Consider the following 27,607-nt stretch of genomic DNA (forward strand, 5'->3'; position numbering starts at 1 on the left):
GGCAGAGACATCCCCATTGACATCAGGAGAGACAAAGGGATGTACTCCAGAGATGTACTGTACACTTTTTTGTGAATATTGCTGCTCTTGGGGTCAGGGCACAGGACCATTGCCTTAGTTTGGTTGCTTTCCTTCATTTCCCTGAAATGATTTAGCCTCTCTTATTCATCCGTGCTTGTGAACCTGTCCTGTTGCAATATCAAAGGGATTCCATCTCCTGCAGCCACCTTATCTCCTGACCCCTGCTATGTTCTTACTACTTTTTTCATTCTTACAGGGCACCAGAACTACTACAGACATCTTCTGTGCCTAATCCTGCGGGGGCAGCTCCTACACTCCAGCAGGCTTTTCAGGCAGTCGCACTAGCGTAGTGGACTGACACAAGTGTAAAACCTGCTGGGGGCACAGAAGTAGCCCAGATCCCAGCCTGTCAGCAGGATGAAGTTGGAGGTAAGAGTTCTGTCAGAGTGGGGCACTAGGGAGAGGGACCTGCATGGGGCAAGAGAAGGGAAGAAGCCCTATCACAGAGCTGGCTAACTGTAGGCCACAGGCCAATTCCAGCTCGTGACCTTGTTTAATGTGGCCCCCCAGTGAAAGGAATGGTGAGTGGTTGTCTTTATTTTCCCTCCAAACACATACATTTGCTCTCCATGTGCTTTAATGCTGAGTGCAGGTGCACAGAAAACATGTAGAACCAGGACACAGTAACACATGGGGAGAACAGGGAACTCAAAGGGGATGGACTCAGGAAAAGGAGAGGAGGAACAAGATGAAGGAGAGAAAAGAAAAAACTCCCAGTATGGTAGAAGATATTACAGAAACAACCCAACTGAAACTTAGTAGAGATGTGGTGTGTAAGTATATATAGGAGGGTTCAAATAAAAGAATACAAATAAAGCAATATACATATATGTATTATTTTTAGCTAAGACAGTAGGGGTATTTGGGGGGGAGGGGACAATCCCTTATGATTTCTTCTTTCTCCCTCCAGCTGCTACTTTCAGTCTTCATCTCTTTCTCTCTGTCCAGGTAATTAAGTAGTGAGTGTATGGCACACTTTTTGCCTCTTAGGCCAGACCTGCCTGATCATGTATAATGTGTTCAGCACAGGCTTATATTGAAAACACAGGTTCAGTCTATATGAACCATTGATAATAAACTGAAACGCATCTCACCAGTTTTCATTTAAAATAAACAAAAAGTCCTACAGATTTCTGGTTGTGTGGGTGGAGAAAAGCTCCCTGCAGGCACTGGGACGGGGCCAGCTTCCCTGCCGACTTTCAGATGTCACCAGTCTGCACAGCATAATTGTTCTGTTCTGTACCAAATCACAGCTGAGAAGTTTCTGTTTTCCCTTCCGAGGGTTGGTTCTACGCAGTGTGCATTAAATTCCAAAGTTTACACGCCATGCACCAGCTTCTTTTTAAAAACACTGTGGTGCATTTCAGAGCAGCAGACAAGAATGGCTGAAGTGCAATGCACTTTAGACCAAATATATTGTACGACATTAAAATGAAAGGTTTTGATTATGTCTAAAACATCAATTTTTATGTAGCCAGATTATCACCCAGCGCGCTGGATTTACACTGCATTAGCGATCATCAAGATTAGAGCAGAATCCCCAGATAACAGACTAGAACACAGGATGTCAATTTATGACATAATAGCAATAGTAATAATAACAATAATCATATTTAGTGAAGAAGCTTGTGGTGCTGGGACAAGCCAGAGCACTCTGTTCTGAAAAGAGAAACTGCCTGGATAGGAGAGGCTTGAGTAGGGAAAGTAGCTCCCTTACCTCAGAAGGGGATTGCAAGGTGGTGTTGTATATCCCCCATGGAGAGGAAGGAGAACCAAATCTGAACCCAGCATAGACGTGCACCAACTTTTCAAGCCATAAAAAACAAGTTGTCCCCATTGGCTCCGAGCAGCATGTGTATAGTTCCCAAAAGCACTTTGTGTCCCCAAAGGAAAAGGTTGATGTTAAACTTGGCCTTTCTGTGCCTGTGGACATTTTACTGCCATGCACCACGATCTCGGACAGGAGTAACCTGGAGGGAGCCCCAATTTTCGTCCCACATGTTTTGTGTCTTTGGGTGGCAGGAGAGGAACAGATGAGGGGATATTCTGCTGCCACCTCCAGGGAAAGGAGCTGGCTCCTGGCAGCAGTCCCAGCCACTCAGAAGATTAAAGGCCCCACCGCTCCACTCCTTGCACAGTGGCACAAGCAGCAGCCTGGTCTCTGAGGCCACTCTGCCTGCCTGCCGCGTTCTCGCTGCAGTGCGTCTTGGTTCTACCTGGTGCCCCTGCAGCAGTGGCTTTCAGGCAGCCCCCTCCTGCACCAAATGCTCCCTCCCATCTCAAGCTTGGCCCTTATCGGGGGAGGCAGTGTGTGTGTTTGGAGGTAAGGGGTGGGGATAACATTTTCCACACAGAGTGTCTGTCAGTGGCTCCCTGACTGCTGCTGCTATCTGCTATGCATGTCACCAGAGTAGCATGCCACACCCGCCTCACATAGGAACTGAGGGACAGCTGGAAATGACAAAATAGGCTCTAAAATTAAATTAAAAACTTCACAAGGTTTAGAAGTCGGGGGTTTACTCCCAAGGCCCTAACAAAACGTAGGAGTTTAGTCACCCTTTAAAAATTAAGTCATCCAAGTGCTGCAGCTAGCCCTAAAAGACCTCAACCCAAGAAGAAAACAAGTGAGCGTGTTTTCCTAGACCTAGCAGGCTGTTTTTCCAGTCTTCCTTCCTCCCTGCCACGCTGAATGGGTTGATGACCACAGGAGTTATCGATAGCACCTATCCCCATAGTACAGCATCTAAACTTGGATATACATTAGAAGCCCTTCCTTAGTGCAGGAGGTTCTGTGATGGAAAATGCACAATCCTGCATCTGTCTTTTTTACTAAAACATATATAAAAAAAATTCGATTGTAAACCAGAAATGTCCCTACTTCCCTTAACACATTCCCCCACCCGCAGCCCCACTGGGCACCACCTGTCACAAGAGCAGGTTGGTCACACTCCTTCCCCCCACTTCCTATGGTGCCATTCACTGAGGTCTCTGTATATAGACAATCAAGTGTAGATTTCACTGTAAGGTTTAAGGAAACATCCTGTAAAGCAATAACCCAACCCCCTATCCCCACCTCCACTTATGCACGAGCCACCCAGAGCCACTGAGACTGACCAGGGTTTTCTTTCAGTGGGGAGGGGAACAGGAAATCTCCCAGGTCCCCCACATTTTCTCCTATGTACAATTCCACACCCTCAGGCGCTGCATCCTGGGGATTCTTCCTCTGGCTTGAGGACTGGACTCAGCTACCTTTGGAGTCCATCACCGCTACCCCAAGAACCAGCCAGAAGGAGGCGCTGCTGAGTGACTGAGTTCCCTGGACAGCAGTGACCCACACTGGAGCTGGCATGCAGATTTCTTCTTTACTTTACTTTTTATTTATTGAGATGGTCTGGCTGCAGATTGAGGTCCTTGGCTCATTCTTATAGCTGGAACACTAATGGTTTAAATCAAGGTTGAGTAAGCTTTTCTATTATAAACTCCCTTTTTAGTTACTCATAACTCTTTGACTTTTGGGGGTGAAATTCTTCAGCAGAGGGGAGGCAGGGGGATCAGGGAGTCAGATTCTCTGTTCTGCTCCAGTGCCAAGCCTAGCATAAATCAGAGGACACTGGTGGCTGTTCTAACCTGTGCCAGCTAGCAAAGAATCACCCCCCGCTTGGAGATGGCCAGACCACGGTGTAGGCTGGCCATGTCATTCCTGTCCCAACAGCCCCGTGCATCTGCTGAGGCGGTGGTTTCCTCTCCCTTTGTGCCACCTAAATTGACACAAAGGGAGCAGAGTGGGGCAATGAGCTTGCATTCATAGCTTCGTTTAAAAAAAATAACGTCACCTATTTTATTTATTTATTGACTGGGCAGAAATTTTAAAACAAGGTTGAATGATTTTTAATGATGATTTCCTAATGTCCTGAAGGCAAAGAGTCTGCGCTGCACGTTCATGTCTGTGGGATTGTGGGTGATGCTGAGAAACATGAGCCATGCCTCAGTCAGCATGAAGATCTGCATGTGCCCTGTCTCTTTCTGTACAATACTCTAAAGTTTAGGCAGACTCTGTGTCATTTTTGAGCTATCTCACTACATTGTCTAGGCAAATAATGAAGGTTACGTTAGGGCGATTCCATGCAGCGTAAAGCCCTCAAATGTCAGGAAAGGTCAGGGAAGTTTTTAACATGAACTCTGCCCCATTGTGCATGTTCATTATGATGCGATCGATAATTACATAGATTCATAGATTCATAGATACTAAGGTCAGAAGGGACTATTATGATCATCTAGTCTGACCTCCTGCACAATGCAGGCCACAGAATTTCAGCCACCCACTCCTGCGAAAAACATGATCATATACAGGATGCTGGGTTCGGGGATGCTGCAATCCATGCCTCATTCTAGCCTAAATACTTTTACAATGATAACTATGTAAATTAATTGAGATCAATGTACTCATTGGGGCCCAAATTGTGGGCAGTTATCCGCCGGCCTACATGGGGGGTGGTATGGAGTTGCTCCCCTTTATGTTGAGCCAAGATGAGGGAGCATTCCTCAAGAGAGACCATCCCTCTCTTCGCAGTCAGATGTTGTAGGGAGAGGGGGAGGACTGCACAGGTTACAACATCCTAGAGGCCTGGCCAACACCGTGGGCTGGGGCAGAGTGTGTATGTGTATTCGGGGGAGACTCCACCTCCTCCCTGTCCTCTTTGGGGGATATGCACCCACACAGCTGCATTGATGGAGCAATCTTGTGCGCTCCTCCAAGTGAGTGACCCTTGCACGGGGCCAGTCACAGTCAGGTCCTCTGAATTAACACTGAGGTAACTGAGAGGAGAATTTGCCCTTCAGTGCACAGGCAGAGCATGTATAGCAAGAATGACTTTGTGATGATGAAATACGTATTTGTACTTCGTTGTGACATGGACACCGTAAGATTTATGATGCCCTTAACAGCTCATTGACTGGCTTTTCAGTGCATGAGTTCGGTAAACGACGTGACATGTAACTTACATGTCGTCATTCAGTAACAGTCACTCTTTTTTCAAATGAAATGTCTAGAATTTATCATCATTTTGCCAGCCTTGAAATGGGAGCAGCAGGTGCTGTGATAAATGAAAGAAAAGGGTTGTCTTGTTTTACTGGCCTTTCTGTCCGAGCCTCTGTCCCATCCGATGAAAGGCTCTAGGGTAACTTCCTATGTTGTTCAGATTCCCTGAAAGCAGCAGATATTCACACCATCTCATAAACTAACCAGGCACGAGGGGCATGGGGGTGTGTATGGTGAGGTGGGGGATCTATTTTTTCCTATATCACCAATAGTGGAAGAACATCACTCACACAGCTGTTTCCATGTGGCTATCGATAGATCTTGGAGTTAATATCCAAACCTAAAGGATCATGAGACATCACAGCAACAAGAAACCACTGAGTTTGCTACCACGTTACCATCAGGGGTGAAGAAGATATTAACAGCAATTGTCCAGGGCCTGGTAAGGGAACATTGGGTAGCCTTACTGATTTGACTCTGTGTATTCTTTAAAGACACCTAGCCAAATTTGTCCCCAATGTAACTCCATTGAAATCAACCCAATTAGAGCAGGGATTTAACATGGTGCACCCTATTCCTTACAGAAGAGACAAGGTAAACACATTGCTTTCTGAAAGCATTTGAAAAGGTTCCCAGTAAAAGATTATTGACTAAGCTAAAGAGGCCATAACATAGGAGGTAAGAGGCAAGATCTGAAATTAGGGTGGGTGAATTGTAATTTCCCTAGCTGGAAAAAGGTCTCTTGAAGGAAGAGTTCCCAGTAGCTCACCTGATCGATCTGTCTAGATACCCCCATCACTGCAGTATTTGAGCCCCTTCGCGAGAAGGTTTTTTTCTGTTTATTACATCTGTCAACAATGTGGCTCAAAATATCAAAGTTTACTGATGATACCAAATAGGGAGAGCAAGAAGAGGAACGGTGCCCAGGAGTTTGGAGAGATTTACATCTTGGTGCTCGGAGCCATCAGGGGTGCTGGAACAATTTGTATAGTGGGGGTGCTGAGAGCCATTGAACCAAACTGTAAACCCTGTATATGATGGAAACCACTTCAAGCCAGAAGGTGCTGCTGCACCCCTAGCTCCAGTACCTATGGGAGCCAGTGAATGGAAAATGCATTTTAATGTGGATAAAGCCTGGTGACAATGATCCAAAATAGGCAGCATATGTGAAATTAAAAATCTCAAACTGCGCTGCCCAGAGGAGAGGTAGGGAGCTCCTTTTACCACCCGCCCAGAGTATGGCCACAGCAGAAAAGACTGGACTCTGGGGGAGAGTGCAGATCCCAAGGAGTGATCCTATGGGTAGACACCATCTCAGTCAAATAGCAGTGACCACATGGAACAAGTTGCCACATAAGGCCATTGAAGCAAATATGTAAATTAGTTCAGTAGACAGCCAGACATTTTATTTGTGGGGGTGGGGTGTGGGGAGGAAGGGACAACAATATATATAGGGAAAGACCCAGAGGTGTGGATGAGAGAAACCTAAAGGGACAGTCAGTCTTGTTGGGACACAGCTTCTTGTGTCCTGTATTCCCTCTTGTGATGTCTGAACCTTAAGACCCCCCCCCCGCCCCCCGCAAAAGAAAGAGGGTACCAAGGTGTCATGCCCCCTCTTTGTTTTTAATTACTTCCCAATTTAATCTTGATTTGCATGTCCATCTCTTAGATCTGGGCCAGGGACTCTACAAAGCCCTCGTCAGCAACTCCCCCAATAATAAACAGGAAAAGGCTTAAGGAGCAAATCACTTGCATGTTAATGAGACTGTTTGCTGGAGTCAAGAGAGAAAACAGCAAACAAACAAATGGACTGAATTCCAGCGGCAGCTGTTTGCTCCTTAATCTCGGCTCGTCAGAGCTGCCCTTTGGTGGGACACAATCTACACAAACGATTGTGCTAAATCTTCTAATCTACGTCCTCATTATTACATCCCTTCTTACGCATGTAAATCAGGGACAAACTCATTTTAATATGTAGATAGATTATTGAAGGGAAGGGGAGGGGATAGGAGGGGAAAGGGGAGCTGCTAATGGTGTCTGTGTGCATGTGTGCTAGGGGGGCAGTAATGAAGAGACTGGGAAGGGGGGCTGTCTGTGGACAGACACCAAAGGAAACGAGGAGGGTCTGTTGTTGGACTACAAAGGAGAATATAAGGGAGCAAAGCCTTAGAGGGTGGAGGGCATTGATAGTGGGGACTTTTAAGATGGAGAACAGTCAGCAGTGTGAGGATACAATTCTACTCAGTGAGACTTCATTGGCCTTACAAGCTGTACAAGTGCTGCCGGAATGGAAGTACAGCCAGACCCCTCAGGTCTCTGTCAGAGGCAAGGACAGGTCCACCCACACTAGGGCTCCACACTAACTCTTCTCCTGATTGTTTGGGGTACAGCATCTGGGCCAAAGTCTTCTGCCAGCCAGGAGTGCCGCAGAAAAGCAAAGGGGGAGAGTGCATGATGTGCAGGCGTTAATGGAGGATAACATATGAACATGCAGAATTAGGGAGCTGTTCATGTGACATCCCTGCTTATTGCCCAGCTCTAACCACCTGAAGCAATCCCATTTGGAGCCTGAGGCATGGATGTTAATGACCCAATTTAAATTGTGTTAAGTTTCTACATATACCTGGTGATAGGCATCTTACACACTTATCTATTCATTCATATTTATTAATGGCTCCCGTCTTGTTAGACAATTAGAAACCAACTTATTTTCACACTACAAAGCCAAATAAGGGGAATACGGAGGAATACAGCAATGTAACTAGTCCAGTCAGAGAACAGAGGCTCAACATGCTTTTCCAAAGTATATAAGTATAATTATAGTAATCAACTATCATCACCATTTTGAGTAACATTTAAATAGGGGCTTAAACAGGAGCATTACCATGGCCCATAAGAAAAATCCAGACCTCCCATATCTTCCCAGCCCAGACATCATCTCCCAGCTTGGCTCTTCCCCCAGCCTGCAATCCACCCCCTACCCAATTAACCCTCTCCTTGTGCAAGAATATCCTGGGAGAACAGCTGAGTCTTGCAACATCCACCTTCTCTAGCCCAGCCAGCTAGCTCTCCTCCATATCCCAATCTCCATTAGACACTAGGTAAGCATCCCCACCCTCTGGGTCATAAGACATGGAAATATAGAGAAAAGAGGATGCCATCAACATACTGAACACACTGCAACCCATATTTCCTCACTAGTCCCTCAAATATATGTATTTGCTGAACAAGAGGAGTGCTGAGATGGAGTCTTGTGGAACCCCACATGAGAATGCCCGTGAGACAAACGAGTAATTACCCCATGCCATTCTTTGGGAATTATCTCAAAGGAAGAAGCAGAGACATTCAAGAGTAACGCCATCCACCTTGCTACAGTCTGCAGATGCATCACCACCATCTTGTGATTAATGCTACAGAATGCAACTGATAGATCTAAAAGACTAAGTCTGGATACCTGCTTTTCCTTCATGGCCAGGAGGAGATCATCAGCGAGCACTATCCTTACCATTTCCTTACAATATGCAAGTCTAAACCAAACTGACTGTCATCCAAAAAACCTGAAGAATAAAGCTGTTGAGGGAGTTGATTTGCTATCATCTTCCTGGGAGGTTGGAGATGTAGCAATAGTTGGAAAGAGCTCCCATGTCAAGCATGGATTACTGAGCAAGGATCTGGCAATTAATTGTGTGCAATTACAATTAATAATACAGTGGCCTACACATTGATACCTGAAGGAAAGATGAGGGAGAGAAATATTAGGAATAACTCCTGGTAGGAAACCATCCCACCCTCTGAATGCAGACCTGCTGGCAGACTCCAAAAAGACAGACATTCCATGTACTCTAATGAGCTAGGACTGACTGAGTCACCCCATGCACCCGATGAAGTGAGCTGTAGCTCATGAAAGTTTATGCTCAAATAAATTTGTTAGTCTCTAAGGTGCCACAAGTATTCCTTTTCTTTTTGTGGAATAAAGTTATTAGCTAAAGGCTGGGCTTCATGTCTGTGTGGTACAGGTGCCACTTCTGTGAGCTCAGATCTGATGGAAATGAGCACAAGATAAATGCTTTCCTAGACAGATGACAGCTCTTTGTAGGCTCTTTCTGCTATCTGACAGGGTGTTTGTCACAGTTATATGTCTAACTAAATGTCTAATTTTAGTGTTTGACTAGCAAATACCTGGAAATGGTATTTGGCCAAATATAAGCAGGTGGAATACTAATCAACTATCCTATCTTGCAAATTGAACATAAGAATGGCCATACTGGGTCAGACCAAAGGTCCATCCAGCCCAGCATCCTGTCCACCGACAGTGGCCAAAGCCAGGTGCCCCAGAGGGAGTGAACCTAACAGGTAATGATCTAGTGATCTCTCTCCTGCCATCCATCTCCACCTCTGACAAACAGAGGCTAGGGACACCATTCCTTACCCATCCTGGCTAATAGCCATTAATGGACTTAACCCCCATGAATTTGTCCAGTTCTCTTTTAAACCCTGTTATAGTCCTAGCCTTCACAAGCTCCTCAGGCAAGGAGTGCCACAGGTTGACTGTGCCCTGAGTGAAGAAGAACTTCCTTTTATTTGTTTTAAACCTGCTACCCATTAATTTCATTTGGTGGCCCCTAGTTCTTATATTATGGGAACAAGTAAATAACTTTTCCTTATTCACTTTCTCCACACCACTCATGATTTTATATACCTCTATCATATCCCCCCTTAGTCTCTTCTTTTCCAAGCCTCTTTAATCTCTCCTCATATGGGACCTGTTCCAAACCCCTAATCATTTTAGTTGCCCTTTTCTGAACCTTTTCTAATGCCACTATATCTTTTTTGAGATGAGGGGACCACATCTGTACGCAGTATTCAAGATGTGGGCGTACCGTGGATTTATATAAGGGCAATAAGATATTCTCCATCTTATTCTCTATCCCTTTTTTAATGATTCCTAACATCCTGTTTGCTTTTTTGACTGCCGCTGCACACTGCGTGGACCTCTTTAGAGAACTATCCACGATGACGCCCAGATCTTTCTCCTGATTAGTTGTAGCTAATTAGCCCCCATCATATTGTATGTATAATTGGGGTTACTTTTTCCAATGTGCATTACTTTACATTTATCCACATTAAATTTCATTTGCCATTTTGTTGCCCAATCACTTAGTTTTGAGAGATCTTTTTGAAGTTCTTCACAGTCTGCTTTGGTCTTAACTATCTTGAGCAGTTTAGTATCGTCTGCAAACTTTGCCACCTCACTGTTTACCCCTTTCTCCAGATCATTTATGGATAAGTTGAATAGGATTGGTCCTAGGACTGACCCTTGGGGAACACCACTAGTTACCCCTCTCCATTCTGAAAATTTACCCTTTATTCCTACCCTTTGTTCCCTGTCTTTTAACCAGTTCTCAATCCATGAAAGGATCTTCCCTCTTATCCCATGACAACTTAATTTACTTAAGAGCCTTTGGTGAGGGACCTTCTCAAAGGCTTTCTGGAAATCTAAGTACACTATGTCCACTGGATCCCCTTGTCCACATGTTTGTTGACCCCCTCAAAGAACTCTAATAGATTAGTAAGACATGATCTCCCTTTACAGAAACCATGTTGATTTTTGCGCAACCATTTATGTTTTTCTATGTGTCTGACAATTTTATGCTTTACTACTGTTTCAACTAATTTGCCCAGTACAGACGTTAGACTTACCGGTCTGTAATTGCCAGGATCACCTCTAGAGCCCTTCTTAAATATTGGCGTTACATTAACTATCTTCCAGTCATTGGGTACAGTAGCTGATTTAAAGGACAGGTTACAAACCATAGTTAATAGTTCTGCAATTTCACATTTGAATTCCTTCAGAACTCTTGGGTGAATGCCAACTGGTCCCGGTGACTTGTTACTGTTAAGTTTCTCAATTAATTCCAAAACCTCCTCCTTATCACCTATAAAAGACGGTTTGGGTTTGGGAATCTACCTAACATCCTCAGCCGTGAAGACTGAAGCAAATAAAAGGAGTACTTGTGGCACCTTAGAGACTAACCAATTTATTTGAGCATGAGCTTTCGTGAGCTACAGCTCACTTCATCGGATGCATACTGTGGAAATTGCAGAAGACATTATTATATACACAGACACCATGAAACAATACCTCCTCCCACCCCACTCTCCTGCTGGTAATAGCTTATCTAAAGTGATCATCAAGTTGGGCCATTTCCAGCACAAATCCAGGTTTTCTCACCCTCCGCCCCCCCCACAGACAAACTCACTCTCTTGCTGGTAATAGCCCATCCAAAGTGACCACTCTCTTCACAATGTGTATGATAATCAAGGTGGGCCATTTCACTTTGGATGGGCTATTACCAGCAAGAGAGTGAGTTTGTCTGTGGGGGGGCGGAGGGTGAGAAAACCTGGATTTGTGCTGGAAATGGCCCATCTTGATGATCACTTTAGATAAAGCTATTACCAGCAGGAGAGTGGGGTGGGAGGAGGTATTGTTTCATGGTGTCTGTGTATATAATAATGTCTTCTGCAATTTCCACAGTATGCATCCGATGAAGTGAGCTGTAGCTCACGAAAGCTCATGCTCAAATAAATTGGTTAGTCTCTAAGGTGCCACAAGTACTCCTTTTCTTTTTGCGAATACAGACTAACACGGCTGTTACTCTGAAACCTGAAGCAAATAATTCATTTAGTTTCTCCGTGATGACTTTATCGTCTTTAAGTGTTCCTTTTGTATCTCGATTGTCCAGGGGACCCACCGGTTGTTTAGCAGGCTTCCTCCTTCTGGTGTACTTAAAAAACATTTTGTTATTACCTTTTGAGTTTTTGGCTAGCTTTGAGTTTTTGAACTGGACTTTTTATTATAATAGGGTGCTACTAATAAGCACAATCCCATTGACATGTAATGGAGACTGCAATTTATAAAGGAAGAACTTGAAATCTGTTACCATTTAAATGGCAATAATTAGACCCCTAAGGCAGGAGCATAAACAAAATGTTGCAAACCTTAAAGCTTCTTGTTGTTTTTTTTAAACATTTCTTTATTCAATTCTCTCTCTTTCTAGCTCCTTTCAAGACTCATAGATTTTAAGGCCAGAAGGGACCATTATGATCATCTAGTCTGACCGCCTGCATATTGCAGGCCACAGAACCTCACCCACCCCCTCCTGCGATAGACCCCTAACCTCTAGCTGAGTTACTGAAGTCCTCAAATCTTGATTTAAAGACTTCAAGTTACAGCGAAGCCACCATTTACACTAGTTTAAACCAGCAAGTGACCATGCTGCAGAGGAAGGTGACCCCCCCGCCCCCCCGCAGGGTCTCTGCAAATCTGACCTGGGGAAAAATCCTTCCCAGTCCCAAATATGGTGATCAGTTGAACCCTGAGCACGTGGGCAAGACCCACCAGCCAGACACCTGGGAAAGAATTCTCTGCACTAACTCAGCATCCTCCGCAGCTAGTTCTCCATCTCCAGCCATTAGGGATTTTTGCTACTAGCAGTCGCAGATGGGTCACGTGCTCATCATACACCCACTCCATAAACGTATCAAGCTCAGTCTTGAAGCCAGTTATGTTTTTTGCCCCCAATACTTCCCTTGGGAGGCTGTTCCAAAACTTCACTCCTTTGATGTTTAGAAACCTTCGTCTAATTTCAAGCCTAAACTTATTGTTGGCCAGTTTAAATCCATTTGTTCTTGTGTCAATGTAGTGAGGCAGAGTGGCCTCCCGCTGGACTAGAGAATGAGATACCACTACCATCTCCCTGGTGGGTGGAGCAAACCCGCCCCACCCCCGCGCACTGGAAGTACTGGGGTGGAACAGGAAGTTCAAAAGGAGGACCCTATAGCTCAATTGGGACTGGAACAGGGAAAGAGATGGAGGTCTCTTCTAGGGAGCAGAGCCGTCTGTGGGATTCTGGACCAGCAGTCAAGCAGACCAGTGCCCTACTGATCGAAGAGGCAGAGGGCTCCAAGGAGTTGCCAGAAAGGACGCTGCCCAACTGTGATGTGGCAAGATGGAGCTCAGTGCCAATGGAGTAACGCAGGCAGAGTTGGGTAGGAAGTAACTCAGGGGAACCAGACTTTGGTCCAACTGTGCTGCTGGTGAGCGTGTGTTTATTTCCGCACTGACCCAGTGGCGGGACCACCTGCCACTAACAGGGCCGTGGGCTGGGGCCCAGTGGAGTAGGTTGGGCCCAGGTTCCCCTACCCCCCTGCCGCCATCCCCACATCTGGGGTTGGTTGCACACTTTCCCTAGGTCAGAAGGCCTGTAACTGTTGATTGCTGTCTGCTCCAGCCAGGAGCCTTAGGGCTAAAGACTGCTTGTTGCTCTGCCCCACCAGATGGCCAGAGCCCTACACTGTTGATTGCTGTCTGCCCCAGCCAGAAGGCTGCAGGCTATATAGAGCTTGTTGCTCTACCCCGGCAAGCGGGGCCAGTGAACCTATTGTTGCCTGCAGTAGTGAGGCGGAGTGGCCTCCCTCCTCACTCGAGAGCAAGGGATCACTACAGTCAGCATTGGCACTTAATTTAAAATAACTCCTCTCCCTCCCTGGCATTTATTCCTCTGATATATTTATAGAGAGTAATCATATATCCCCTCAGTCTTTGTCTGGTTAGGCTAAACAAGCCAAGCTCCTTGAGTCTCCGCTCATAGGGTAGATTTTCCATTCTTCTGATCATCCTGGTAGCCCTTTTCTTCACCCTGTTCCAGTGTGAATTCATCTTTCTTAAACATGGGAGACCAGAATTGCCCACAATATTCCAGATGAAATCTCACCAGTGCCTTGTACAATGGCACTAACACTTCCCCGTCTCTACTGGAAATACCTCACCTGATGCATCCTAGGCTTGCATAAGCCTTTTTCACAGCCGCATCACACTGGTGGGTCATAGTTTTCCTGTGATCAACCAATATATGCAGGTCTTTCCCCTTCTCCTTCACTTCTAACTTATACATCCCCAGCTTATAGCAAAAATTCTTGTTAGTCCCTAAGTATATGATTTTACACTGTTAAATTTCATCCCATTTCTCTTATTCCAGCTTTCAAAGTCCCTCCAGATCTTCTTGTATGATATTTCAGTCCTCCTCCGTATTGGCAATACCTCTCAACTTTGTGTCATCGACAAATTTTGTTCGTGCAAGTCCACCTGTTGTGCCAAAATCATGAATTAAAATGTTAAATGAGATTGGTCCCAAGACCAATCCCTGAGGACCCGCACTAACCTTCCTCCAGTGTGACAGTTCAACTTTCAGCATGACTCGTTGTGATCTCCCCTTTAACCAGTTCCTTGTCCACATTTCCATTCTCATATAATTCCTTATCTTCTCCAATTTAACTAATAATTTCTCATGTGGAACTGTACCAAATGCCTTACTGAAATCCAGGTAGAATAGATCTCCTGCATTTCCTTTGTCTAGAAAATTAGTTATCTTCTCAAAGAAAGAGATCAGGTTGGTCTGTCATGATCTACCTTTTATAAAACCATGTATTTTTTATCCCAATTACCATTCACCTCCATGTCCTTAACTATTTTCTCTTTCAAAAGACCTTTCGTACATTCTCTGTCCAATGCTTCCCCTGTTTCATGTGCCCCTGGCTTCTCCCAGGAGTACAGAATCTTCCAGCCAGCTCAGACTTCTATTCAGAGGAAGGATCCTGGTGTGCGAGGCCTTGTGGCCAGGTAGACCTTTGTCCTATTGTCAATGCTCTTGGGTAGGCTCACAGTGTATGGGATTTGCAGCTGCTTGTACTCTAATGTGTGTGTGTATGTGGGGGGAGGGGGTGGGGATGTGTGCCAAAGTGTGGTGTCTTCTGGCTAAGGTGATGTAGCCACCATATTCTTTCCTGCAGACCTTGGCCATAGGGATTACGCCCCCACAATGCTTTCCAGGAGGTCCCATACTCTGACTGTTCCTATGAAGCTTCAAAAAGACTCAACAAAAGTTGTTTGGCAAATAGTTGAATTTAGGGCAAATTGGAGTTAAATTGTGATCCAATCCTAGTCTTGATAGAGTTTGAAAATCCAGATCATAGAATCTATAGTGTTGCAAGGGACGGTGAGGGATTCCTGTTTGCCAAAGCAAAATGAAGGACTAGGGAGAAAGCAGGTCCACTTATAAGTGAAAGGAATTACATTAAGGAGGGTTTAAAAGCGGCAGCAATACCAAACTGATTTTTACAATCTGTTTTCAGCAAGAAACATGTCGAGAAAAGAAGCTTGGGTCCTTATTAAGGAAGGAAGAACCTATACAAATAACTGTTGGTGAAGAGCAAGTGTGGGAATGCTTTGGCAATGTGAAGATGTTCAAAGCGGCTGGTTCAGCTGACATATATTCTAGGGTGCTAAGGGAATTAATTATTGAACTCACTGACCCACTGTCAATTGCTTTGGAAAAATCATGGGCACTGGGGGCAGTGTGGAGCAATCTTAACCACCGAGGAACTCTGAGAGGTATAATACCTCATGTAGGCACATTGCTTCGCAGAGCAATCCAACAGTTATTTGTGGGGGTGGGGAGGGTCTGCTGCACTGCCTCTTAGAAAGAGGTCCATGCATGTGCCCTCCCAGCCACAGAGGAGATAGAGCCTTAATCCCACCTCCACTTTGCCTCTTTTGGAGAGACTCCAGAGGGAGCCAGCAGGTAGCACTCACTCTAATCAGAAAAGTGCAGGAACAGCAACTGTGCTGGCCCCTGCGTGGGCAGTGAAAGGGAGAGAACTCTACCACTTGCACACCACCCAATAGCCAGGCACAGCCAGTCCCTTAGTGTGGTACTCAGGGCTGTAAGTAGGAGGAATAGGATGAAACTAAGAAAGGGAAAATTCAGGTTAAATACCAAGAAATGTCCCTGCCAGTGAGCTGTACCATGTGCGGAACCTTCTCCCAAGGGACAGGGTAGGAGCCACATCACTTGGGACTTTTCAAAGTAGACTGGACAAAATACCAAAAAGCACACACTAGCGAACAACCCTGCATTGCCTGTGGGAGTTGGGCTGGTTGAGCTAAAGGCCTGTCTACGTTAGGAAATGGAACCCTGTCTGACAACAATTTGTCAAGAGTGAGTCTCCCTGAACCCACTTCAGTTTCGTTCATAATTCCTGCATTGTGTTCTCTAGACACAGGTAGCCTACACCATCACAAAGTTATCAGTGCCTGCAAGAGATCAGGAGTTGGTTGAAAAGCAGCCATTTCAAACTAAACCCAGGCAAAACCGATACTTGTTGGGAAGAGTAAGTGCTTCAACAAACTAGCCAGGATATTGATTTCCTTTCTTATTGAAAGTGCCTGTTACTTTGTTCGTCAAGTAGTGCAATGCCTCGTAATCTTGTTTCATTCATTGATCAGCCTGGATGTTCAGGCATGACAGTGCTGAGAAATGCTTCAGATGCTCCCAGCTTGCTAGGAGACCTCACCCCTTTCTCCCAGACTATGACCTGGCCTCAGCGATCCATGCATTTCTCAGCTCCAGACTGGATTACTCTAATTTGCTGTATCTGGGGTTAAACGTAGAGGCCTTTCAGAGGCTGCATCCAGCATCCCCCTGCTGACGCCCACTTCGCTTCCTTTGCTAAGTGAAAGCTTTAGTCCTGGTCTTCAAAGGCATCAATGGGTCAGGCCCAACTATATTAGTGACCACAGCTCCATCCATGGCCCACCAAGACAGCCATACCCCTCTGGAACAATGCAGCTGACAACACCCAAGATGAAACCATGTGAGAGCTGAAGATAAACCAGAGATAAACATCCAGAGAGTTTGGCTATTGAAAGAATTTCCAGAGGAGGTCAGACTAATCCGAAGCCTGGGCACTTCTAGAACACACTGCAAGACTTTTCTGATGAAGCTTCTCTATCGTAGCTGAAAGGGGATTCATATTACAAAATATAACTTAAAAATAAAAAGGTGCAGGAACCTCCTATTTGGGAGTCTCCAGGGAACTTGGAATGGGATACAGGAAAAGAGAAAAAGTTGATTTGGACTATCTGAGACCTGGAAAACAGAAAAGAGGCGTTAGCTGCCTCCTGGATGTCTGGACAGGAGAGCAAAGCATATGCAGAAGGGTACAAGAGAACATCCCAGTAACTGTTATCCTAGGGGGGAACTAGTTACAAAGTGAAGGAAGATTTCAATAGAATCAAGAATTAGATAACTGAGAAAGAACTGAAGGTGAGAGTAATGTGGATGATCTTCACTGAGAATCGAGGATGGAAGGAGACATCAGAACTGAATAGTTTCTGTGATGACAGCCTGTTTGGAGTGGTGGTCTCCACACAGGAGAAAGTCAAACTTCCTAGGTTCAAAACATCCAATCTAGTTTTATACATCCCACACAATAGGGTGTCCCTCTCATGCCACTTTCCTTGGAGAAACTTTCACAGCCTGGTATAGCTCATCATCAGGAACTGTTGCCTGCTATTTACCCCAAATCCTACTGTTCTTTATTTCATTCAGTTAATCCTATTTACACTTCCGAGACCATCCTAAATCCTTATCCTTCAGATAGTTGAAGATTTACCATTTCCTCCCTGCTTATTTATCACTTAAGCAAACCAGGAAGATTTAGCACTTATTGTTTGCTCACAAATTCATCCCTCCAGCCCGCTGATCATTTTCGTTGTGCTTCTCTAAACTCCTTCCAATTTTTCAGTATTTTGTTGATAGTGAGGCACCCAGAACTGGACACAAGGTTCCATGTGCAGTCATACCACAGCCAGGCAGAGAGACACAATTAACTAGCTGCTCCGGGAGGTCATATCTCTGTGTATGTAGCTCAGAATTGCATGATAGCCACATCACATTGCAAACTTATGTCCATTTTGCTGTTCATTATTACTCCTACATTACTTTCAGCCATTTTGGTTTTCTAGCTGTCTTGCCTCCAAATAGATTTATCTGTTGTTGGGTTATTTTTCCCCAGATGCCGTTTCCCAAGTTGACTCTCACTCTGTTTTTTGCTCAAGTCTCTAATGTCTCTAGGCCTCTGAGTTCCATTTCTGTCTTTACTGATGTTCACAACTCCTCTCAACTTAGTGTCATCTGTAAATATTGTAAAAGTGCTGCTTAATCTCCCTTCTACACCATTGATGAAGATATTAAACAAGATCTGTCCAAATACAAATGTATTGAGCATTCCACTAGACACCTTCCACAACTTGATACATTCACACTCATAACCCATTACTTACAGTCCTTCAGCTAATTTTCAATTATTTCTATTGATATTTTTTTAAATTACAGTAATGTTCTCAATAGCAATATTTTGATAATATTTTAAAAATAGAAACAGAACCAACACAATGAAACATACAAATAAACAAAGGCAAGGATTGTGTATCATTCATTGTACAGGGAGGTACCTCTGCCAGTTATACTTTCCATGACCATGTCCTCTCCAAGCCAATCTGAATTAATTTGGCAGTAAAATTTTGTGAGATGCTTTTCTAAAATCAAATTGCTCAACTGTGTTCCCTTCACCCACCAATCAAGCTTTCTTCCATTATTGTTTTATGGATAGAAGTTAGACTTTTGGGCTAGCAGTTGTCAATATCATTCTTGCCCCCTTTTTAGGAAAATAGATGTATCTATTATAGGTCTCTATATGGCTGTCTCTGTCATATCTAAGTGCAGCACAAAAAAATCAAGGCCACGGAGCCCAGAAGAACAGGATTCATCCCTCTCCTCCCTGCCACTCCCCCCCATCCTCTGGCAGACAGTGTGAATTTGTGTGTGTCTATTTCACATGCTGCTTCTGTTGTCAAATAACTCCATCTTCTTTCTTAATTTCTGTTGAAGGTGCATGCTTGGTGATTTGAGAAGTGAAAAATCCCACTCCTCTCCTGTCCAAGCTAGTTTAAAGGCAGCTAATAGAGTGTACCTGTTATGAAGCCAGGAGGTTGGTACCCCATCTGTTTAAGTGGAACCCACCTAATCCAACTAGTCCCTTCAGACTACAGAAGACTGGAGGGCCATGTGAATCCTGAACTCTCTGCTTTAGGCGATTAGTACATCCACTGGCTTTCTCCAGCATCAATCAATCTTCTGTCTTCACTCACGCTCAGCAGTGGAAGGATCTCAGAGAAAATCACCTCCCTCAAGCCCATCTACTGTTCTCTCACCAGGTCACTGAAGTCATGCTGCTCCCATCTCCTGTCCCTTTGCTCAGGTCATTTTGTTCCCCCATGGATGACAATAAATTGAAATATCCCCAAATTTTCCTTTACCCTTTTTGTTACACCATTTGTCTTGGTCCTCTCCTGTGTTTATCTGTCACCTTTGATCTCAAAGCTCTTTACAAATGGTGTAACTAGGCATCAGTTTGCCTCCTCTTCAAATGCAGCTGCCCCCACCCTCCCGACAGTACAAGTAGCAGCTGTTTAAATAAGAACAGCAGCTTGGCGATAGTTTAGGGCAGGCAGTGAAGAAGATGACTGTGTCCATCTGAATCAGTTTTAAAGAAGAAGAAAGTTATTACTTGAGTTGAAATTTGGCCAGGATGCTGGGAAAAAAGCTCAATCTCTCACAAAGTTTGTCAGGCTGAAAGCTTGGTGAGGGGGTGACATATCCAAGCCTGACGCCAGTATGATATATTCTGTCCAGGCCTCTGTCCCTAGAACATTGCTCAGAGGACCTCAGTCACAGAATATGAGGTGGTGTCCATGTTCCTTCTGTAAAACTTCATCTCCGCCTGGGATGGGTAAATATAACGAACTTGCCTCAGCAGCAGCCTCCCTCACCAGTTGTCATAAGGCATCTCCTCCTGCCTGGCCTTTTCTTCCAAAAGAAGGCATTGCTAGGCTGACTTTTCTGCACCATGCACAAGGCAACCTCAAGGAGCAGTCTTAGCATTATCCAGTGGAATTTATTGGTTATTTGCCTCCTTTAAAACAATAATATTCAGTGAATCTACAAATCTTAACAACACAACCCCCTTGTGATGTAGGTAGGTTAGTAATATTGTTCTCAAGCTACATATGGGGAAATTGAAGCACAAGAAGTGCTTGCACTTTGAGTCAGTGTCACAGCTAGGTGCTCTGAGCAATGTTCTAGGGACAGAATCTATCAGAGCAGAGCTCAGGAGTTCCTGGTTCCCTGTCCATGTGCAGCCCATTACATGGCCCTGCCCTCCAAACCCATAAATCACGGTGCCCAGCGGGTGGGGGGTTGGAGAGTTCAGAGCCTGCGCTCCAGGCCCGGTTCTGCAGACTGAGACAGTCTGCACAGGGTTTGCGTTTGGGGCCTGCTGCTGCTGCCATCCCTTTGTGCCTTCATCAGCTCCTCTGCATTGCCCAAGAAGGTGAGTGCAGTTGTGAGTGCAGTTCCTCTGGTGCGGGCAGATCCAGGTTTTTGATGAGTGTGTGATGGTTAGTAGTATTTAGATGGTGGGAGTACCCGACGTGTGGTCAGCATCCTGCAGACACAGCGAGACAGTCCCTGCCTCAAAGAGTAGCATAGAGGCTAAAGTAAAATGATGGTCACTATTGCCTAGTCTCCTGAGCCAACAGGTCAGATCTAGACCAGGCAGCCACTAGCCTGGAGCCTCCCAGCATGTATGTATGTCACCGCCATGCTCAAACCTCAGAGCCTCTCACTCTTGTGCCTGAGTGCTCACTGGGAGCGGGGGCAGCTTTCGGAGGTTCTTCATTAGGTCACTGGCCTCAGAAGTTGGACTCTCCCCTCCCCCACCTCTGTACACAACTGTTCCTCATTTACATAAATTATCTCTATTCAATTATCTGTCCAGATGTCTGAATTGTGCCACCAATGATCTGTGAATGAATTAAAAATGGAATATAATTTAATAATAACTGATTAGAAGGAGATTAGTTATATAAAAAGGAAAAACCAAGAGATAGCTAGTTGCCCTTAATCCGAGCCAATCCACAGTAATTATAGAAAACAGCCTCTCTCTCTCCCCTCCCATCTCTTTCTCCCTCCCTCCCTTTCACCCCTCCATGTTCTCTCATTCTTCTTTTCCCTTTTCTTTCCTCTCTCTTTTTCTTTGTTTCTTTTTTATTTTTTTTGTCTCTATCCCTCCTGTATCTTCTCTCCACTTTCTCTCCCTGATTATACAGACCTACATCAACAGATTTAAAGCCCCTTTGGCTAAGTATAGACCCATGTAACTGTGGATATTCTGGCAGGAGCCAGCCAACAAGAGCTTTCAGCTGCTCTGATGTCTCTCTTTCAAGCCCTTTTGACAATGTCTCTTCATCCCTTTCAATTTTCCGTTAAATAACTTTGGAATTTCACCCCTCTTTCTTTGCTTTCAAGCCAAACTCTTTTAGTATTTCCCTGTCTGATTCCTTTGGAATAATTTAGAGCAATGTCTACATTGTATTGAATTTAGGACAATATAAATTATATAAGGCCTGGGTGTCCTCTCACTTGCACCAGTGGGAATCTGGAAGAGCTCCATGGAAATCACTGGAGTTACAGTGCTGTTGGACTGGTGTAAATGGAGACTCATCCCATACTGTTCTCAGAATACTTTCATTGGTTTACTTCCCTCTACTGTTTCTGCCTCTCCCAATCAGACAGCCACAGCGTTCTAGAGATGCTGTGAAAGAAAGGGCCTAGCATCTGACTACTTACCTACCGTAGATCTAATATTGACCCAATCACCCTGGTATTTGAACATCTACTCCGCCCCCTCACTACTATATCTTCCCTCTTCTAACAGAGCAAGTTTTCTCACAGCTCTGACTATCTGTGCCAGCTGGGGCACTGGGTATCAGCCTCTATCAGATGTGATTTGCAGTGGTGCGAGGCTGTGCAATCAGGATTCTCTTAAGTCTGACTTTTACTTCTTCTGTAACTTATAACGAGGAAAAGATCACAGGCTGAAAATGTGGGCAATTAGTATTAGGGTGGAGTAAATTTTTTCCCCTCCTGTTCACTTCGAGTATTTTGATTTTGAAGCTACTCATTAAAAGTTCTCTTTTGCATACGTGAGAAAATATCATGTTTTTCCCAGTCCCTACTTCCAAATGGAAAGGGTTGCACAGGTGTAACGAGGTGTATGGATACTGCTATAGAGAAACACTTGCATAGTTTAAAAAAGAAAAGTTGAAAACGATATATTAACTGTACCTATTTACTCTACCCAACATCATGGAATGTGACATTTCAAACTCTCCTTGTCCTCACTCTGGCATTGAGACCTCTTCCTGCCACCTGGCTGGTGCACAGAACGCTTTCACCTCCTGTAAACATTGCACCACAGAAAATTTCATGCACTGACTGGTCCCCATTCCCTGCTCCTCACTCTAGGCTGACAAGAAAAATGAAATCCATGGTCCACATTCCCTCCCAGCTGACAGAGTCCATGTGCAGCTTCTCAGTTCCTCAAGGACAGTTACAGGACTTAGAAGCTCAGCTGACCCAGTCCATCCAGTGCTTCTAAGACCAGTTATGGTCCGTGCTTCACTTTCAAGCTTGACATGCACTAAGGTCTTCAGGTACACCGTTGACATCAATGGGAATATCAGCAGGCCCTGTTGCAGCTGACAGAGTGTGTAGACCCAGGACCTTGGACTTACTTTTGGATGGGAAGGTTAATCGTATATGAATGGGAGGGTGGGGATGGGTGCAGAACCAGGCACTGTTCAGCTCATGAAGTTTTGGGTACATATGTGGTTATGCATGGAAGTATTTTACATGCAGTTATGTGTCCACATAAGTCTATTTTGTATATCTAATCTAGACATTTATACTGTGCGCATTACCATGGTATATAAGCATCTTATTAACATAATACAGCACATATAGTTTTATACACATAACACTTCATTTAATCATATAAAGAGTTATCCACAGAATATTTAAAGAGAAAGGGTTGTTAGCTGAATGATGACCAGTCCTCTCTCCTTTTTCAGCTATTACTGACTTCTCCAGCTCAAATGAAGTCTGTGGTGCTGGTTCCACAATTCCTACCAAGGACAGGCTTTGATGATTTTCCAAGTTTCATCCCTACTCCTGTGCAGCTTGGAAGCACAACCTGGACTGGATCTTCCAGTGTAGACAAGAGAGTTATTTTTCAGTGGGTGGAGAACTTGGATTCTTCAAAACATACAGTTTTGTTGGTGCAGTCCAGAGTTTGTAGGAGTCAATGTTGACCTTGTGAGTCCCATAGGAGCCTCATGTATGCTCTTAATGTACTTTGGTTGGTTTTAAAGAAATATAAACAAGGACATTCCCAGACAAAAAGCTTTTGGTTAAAGTCATAGCTGCTCCAGTGACCGACAAACATTTGAGAAAAAAATAAATGCCAAGAATACTAGCTAAAAAAAGAAAAAACCTCAAACCATTTTAAAAGCATGGAAATTATCTTAATTTATTGTGTACATAAAATTTTGACTATGCTACCATTCATACATTTTTTAACAAAAATGTAAATGTGAAAATTAACAGTGTTGTTCCAGTAACAACCTTAAGTCAGGACCTATTTTCTTTTCTCTTTTCACCTTGAATTGTGTACTATAGACTTTGATCCTGTAAACACGTGTGCATCTTTATTCACATGAGTAATATCACATAAATGTTTGCAGAATCAGGGCAATAGTTGTTCAGTGTTTTGTCTAATAACTATGGAATGGGATGTCAGTTGTAAAAGGACCATGAATAATCTGGTTGAAGATATAATTTCGGAATATATATCTTCATTACATGTCATTATGTACAAAGCAATGTTCTTCGTATTATCTATACATTGTTGCCAACACTCATGATTTTCATGAGTCTCATAGTATTTGTTGTTTTCTTTAAGACCCAGCTCCTGGAGTCAAGTGATTATATGAGATTCTAAACTCTCATTTTAAAAGAATACATTTCTATCCTCATGGTTGCAGAGAAAAGCTTGAAAATGTGACCTGAATGCAGCCTAAAGGCTCAGAAACCAAAAGGTAATTAAAAAGATCTCTCCCTCTGAACACATATCATGATTTTGGGTGACCTGTCTCACGATTTTTTTGAATGCTTGGGGTTTGCAATACTGATGTCTGTAAAATTTGATAATTAAAATGTGAGTATTCTGCAGCTAGAAGATAGACTTTGAAGGGTCTTATTTACATAGGGATAGGTTGTGATACACATGGGGTTCCATTGGGTTATTATTAACTGTGAGTAAGGTAGTGCAATGTGGCCCATCGATGGATGCAAGACAAGTTATAGTTTCTGAAGCTATTTTAATGCTGTATATGTTGAAACAAATGGTTTGATCTTTTTTTTTTTTTAAACTATCACTAACACCTAAATGGAAGTACTATGTTTCTTGGTATCTATATTGGAGATTTAGGGTTAAAGCTGTTATTAGATTGTCTATCTAATGTTGATTTACCGATGTTTAGATCAATGTTGGTGAATGTATGAACTGTAAGTATATTCAAACCTTTATGTACATTACAATAAACTGTAAAAAATAGGGAAACAAGAGGGCATCTGCACCTTCTTGGTATTCATTTTCTACTATCTGTTAATTTCAGTCTGAACCTTAACTTTAAGATCTTTTTGTCTAAGAATATGCGGTAGTCAGTGCTGTGAGTTATACTTAGCTTTATCTTTGTCATTGTGAAATTTGTTAAGAGTCATGAAGAAGAAGGATAATCCTGTGGTTAGAGCAGAGAACTGTGAACCAGAAGCTCCTTGATCTAGTCCCAATTCTGCCACAGAATAGTGTTATGGCCTTGGCTAAGTCACTTGACAAGATCTATTTTCCATAAAACCATATTGATAGGTGTTAATTATGGTACCATCTTTTAATTCTTTGCTGATTCACTCCCATATCTTCCTTTCCATGATTTTGTACAGGACTGATAACAGGTGAACTGACCTATGGTTTCTCAGGTCATTCCATTTAACCTTTTAAAGTACTAGCACAAGATTAGCTTTTCCCCAGTTCTCTGGAACTTCTCCAGTATTGCAGGATTTTTTTAAAAAATCAACATCAGTGGTTAAGACAGCTCCTCAGCCAATTCCTTTAAAATTTTTGGGAGCAAGTTATCCTGTCCTGAAGATTTAAAAATGTTTAATTTTAATAGTTACTGTTTAACATCCTCCCTAAATAATAATGGAATAGAAAGTATTTCATTGTCACTATAAGATGTGAAAATGTCATCAAGCTTCTTACCAAATACAGAATTACAATATTTATTGAAAATTTCTGCCCTTTCTGCATCACTATTTACAATTTTGCAATACCTAGGTAGTAATGACCCATACCATTGATAGCATTTCTTTTGTTCCTGATATATTTTAAAATGTCCTCCTTATCCTTAACCCTACTGGCCACAGATTTTTAATACCTTTAGCTTCCCTTATCCATTGTCTTCATTTCATAACTGCTAATTTATAGTCATTGCTTTCAATTTCTCCTTTTTTTTATATATATTAGGATTTTTAAATTTTATTTTTATTGCCACTTTCACGTCCCTCCTTAACAGGGCAGATTTTTAACTGAATAAGCCTTCTTTTGTGATTTTTAAAAATATATATATATTTGGGGTTATCTAGTAAAATATCCTCAAATGATTCTCAGTCACTGGTCACTTTAATTTTTTTCCTTTCAGTTTTGTTGATGATTGTTTTCAGCCTTAGGAAATCATTGCTTTTAAAGCTTCCTGTGTGCGTGTGTATTAATGGTCAACACTATACTCTGTTTGCACATAACCAATATAATTAGATCAGGTAGATAGTGATCACTTGCCCCTAGGCAACCACTAATTTTTAGTTCAATGATCAGTTGTGTATGGGGAGTGGCCCTTGCTGTGGGCTCCATATGGGGGTCCCTGGTTGGAGGGTTGCCTTCGTTTGGAGTGCCCTCTGTTGGGGGAACCCTGGCTGGCACCCTCGATGGGGGATACTTCCTGGAGAGAGACGCCCTGGCTTGACGTGGGCACGTGCTGTGGGCACCCTGGGGGGAGTCCTCAGGCTGCAGGTGCCCGGGTTTGGGGAGGCGCCCCGTTCTGAGGAGGGGTCCCCTGGCTCTGGGCTCCCTGCTTGGCAGCCACAGGAGCTGCAGGCTGTAATTAGCAGCATTAGAGGAAGGAAAGTTCCCTGCTCTGATCTCTGTCCTGAAGCCACAAGCTCCCCCGCTCTCCTCCTCCTTCCCTTTCCTCATTGCTCCGTTACACGCCCGGCCGCAGCCTGGGGCGGTGCCTGTTTGTATTTACCAGCAAATGATTAATTGTTGCTCTGCATTTGCGGTTAATGCTGCTAATCCGGGCGGCTCAGGCCGCGCCAGGCCCGGCTGCTGGGGGGCGGAACCCGGGGCGACGACGCGGCGGTAATTACTCCCCAGACAAATCTGGGCAAACAGAGGAGCAGGGAAATCTCGGCCCATATTGCCGCGGCTGCAGCCCCCACCCGCGGGATAATTTGAGACTCAAATCCCAGCAAAGACCTGCTACAAATTGCTGCAAATTAAGCTGATTTTGCCCCGAATGAGGGATTTTCTGCTGCAGATCAGCCCTTCCCGGGAGCTGATGAGGTGGGGATTAGAGAAGGGACCGAAATCAAAGGGACAGGATGGGGCTGCTGGCTGGGAGGGGGGAAGTGAGGGGAGGGGGGGCTGCCTCGCAGTGAAAGTCCCGGAGCATTAACACTTATTGATTTCTACTTTGCTGACATTTTATTCTATTACTAAGTTTCTGATTAGCCTAAAATCGGATCCGGTGGCAGGCAGAGCAGGAGTGCGGAGCTCAGAGGGGGAACCGGCCCCTACAAGTGGGCTTTACCTTCAGCCCTCCGCTCCTGGCGCCAGTTGGTACCAGCTTGGAGGGGCTGCCCAGTAGTCACTTGGAGCTGAAGGCTTGCCAGGGGAGCTGTAGCGAGAAAGGTCCCACTGGGCAAGGGGGGGGGGGGGTCCTAGTCTTTGCAGAGATGCAGCTGATGTTCCAAAAAGAGCAGGAAGCTGCTTTCTAAAAGCCTAAAACTGCAGAATGCCCAAAGCTCTAGCAGAATGGGTGATGGGAGCAGCTAATTTGCTTCCCTCTCCTCTCTGTCTGTCTGTCCATTCATCCCTCACTCTTCTTGTAGCTCCTCACTTCCATCTGTTCTTACAGGAATAGCAATGTATGTTGCCGGTATTTCAAATTGCACCATTAAAGATTTTATGTTGTGGATGTTAAAATTAAAAAGATGTATGTGCAGATAGTCACTATGAATTTAATCAACTTGATTTAATACTAATAGGAAACAGCAAATGGAATTCATGACTCAAAAAAAGGAAGCCACTATTTAAAAAAAAAAAATACAAGTACTTTGTGCAAAGCAGGAAAAAAAAATCCCAATCTGAAGAATTTATTAGAGTCTAATCCCCCCACAACAACCGAAACCAGGGCTGCCTACCCAATAATCCCGCCTGCCATTAAAATATTAAAGATAAATCTAATCGTCTCTTTATCCAAAATAAGCGACTTTTATGTGGAGAGAAAATATCTAACCCTTGGGGAAGAGAATTACTCCTAATGCAGCAAATGGAATTCAGTTGGGAGGG

General features: G+C 44.0%; 1 long non-coding RNA gene across 1 annotated transcript; it reads left to right on the top strand.

Annotated features, from left to right (window-relative positions):
* Positions 1 to 431: 431 nt before the first annotated feature.
* Positions 432 to 23,905, top strand: LOC141990143 (uncharacterized). The gene is made up of 3 exons (XR_012640091.1): positions 432 to 450; positions 22,992 to 23,235; positions 23,882 to 23,905. It is a non-coding gene; the product is annotated as an uncharacterized LOC141990143 (long non-coding RNA).
* The last annotated feature ends 3,702 nt before the right edge of the window (positions 23,906 to 27,607 follow it).

Source organism: Natator depressus, chromosome 6 (genome assembly GCF_965152275.1).
Source record: "Natator depressus isolate rNatDep1 chromosome 6, rNatDep2.hap1, whole genome shotgun sequence".
Lineage (NCBI taxonomy): Eukaryota > Metazoa > Chordata > Testudines > Cheloniidae > Natator > Natator depressus.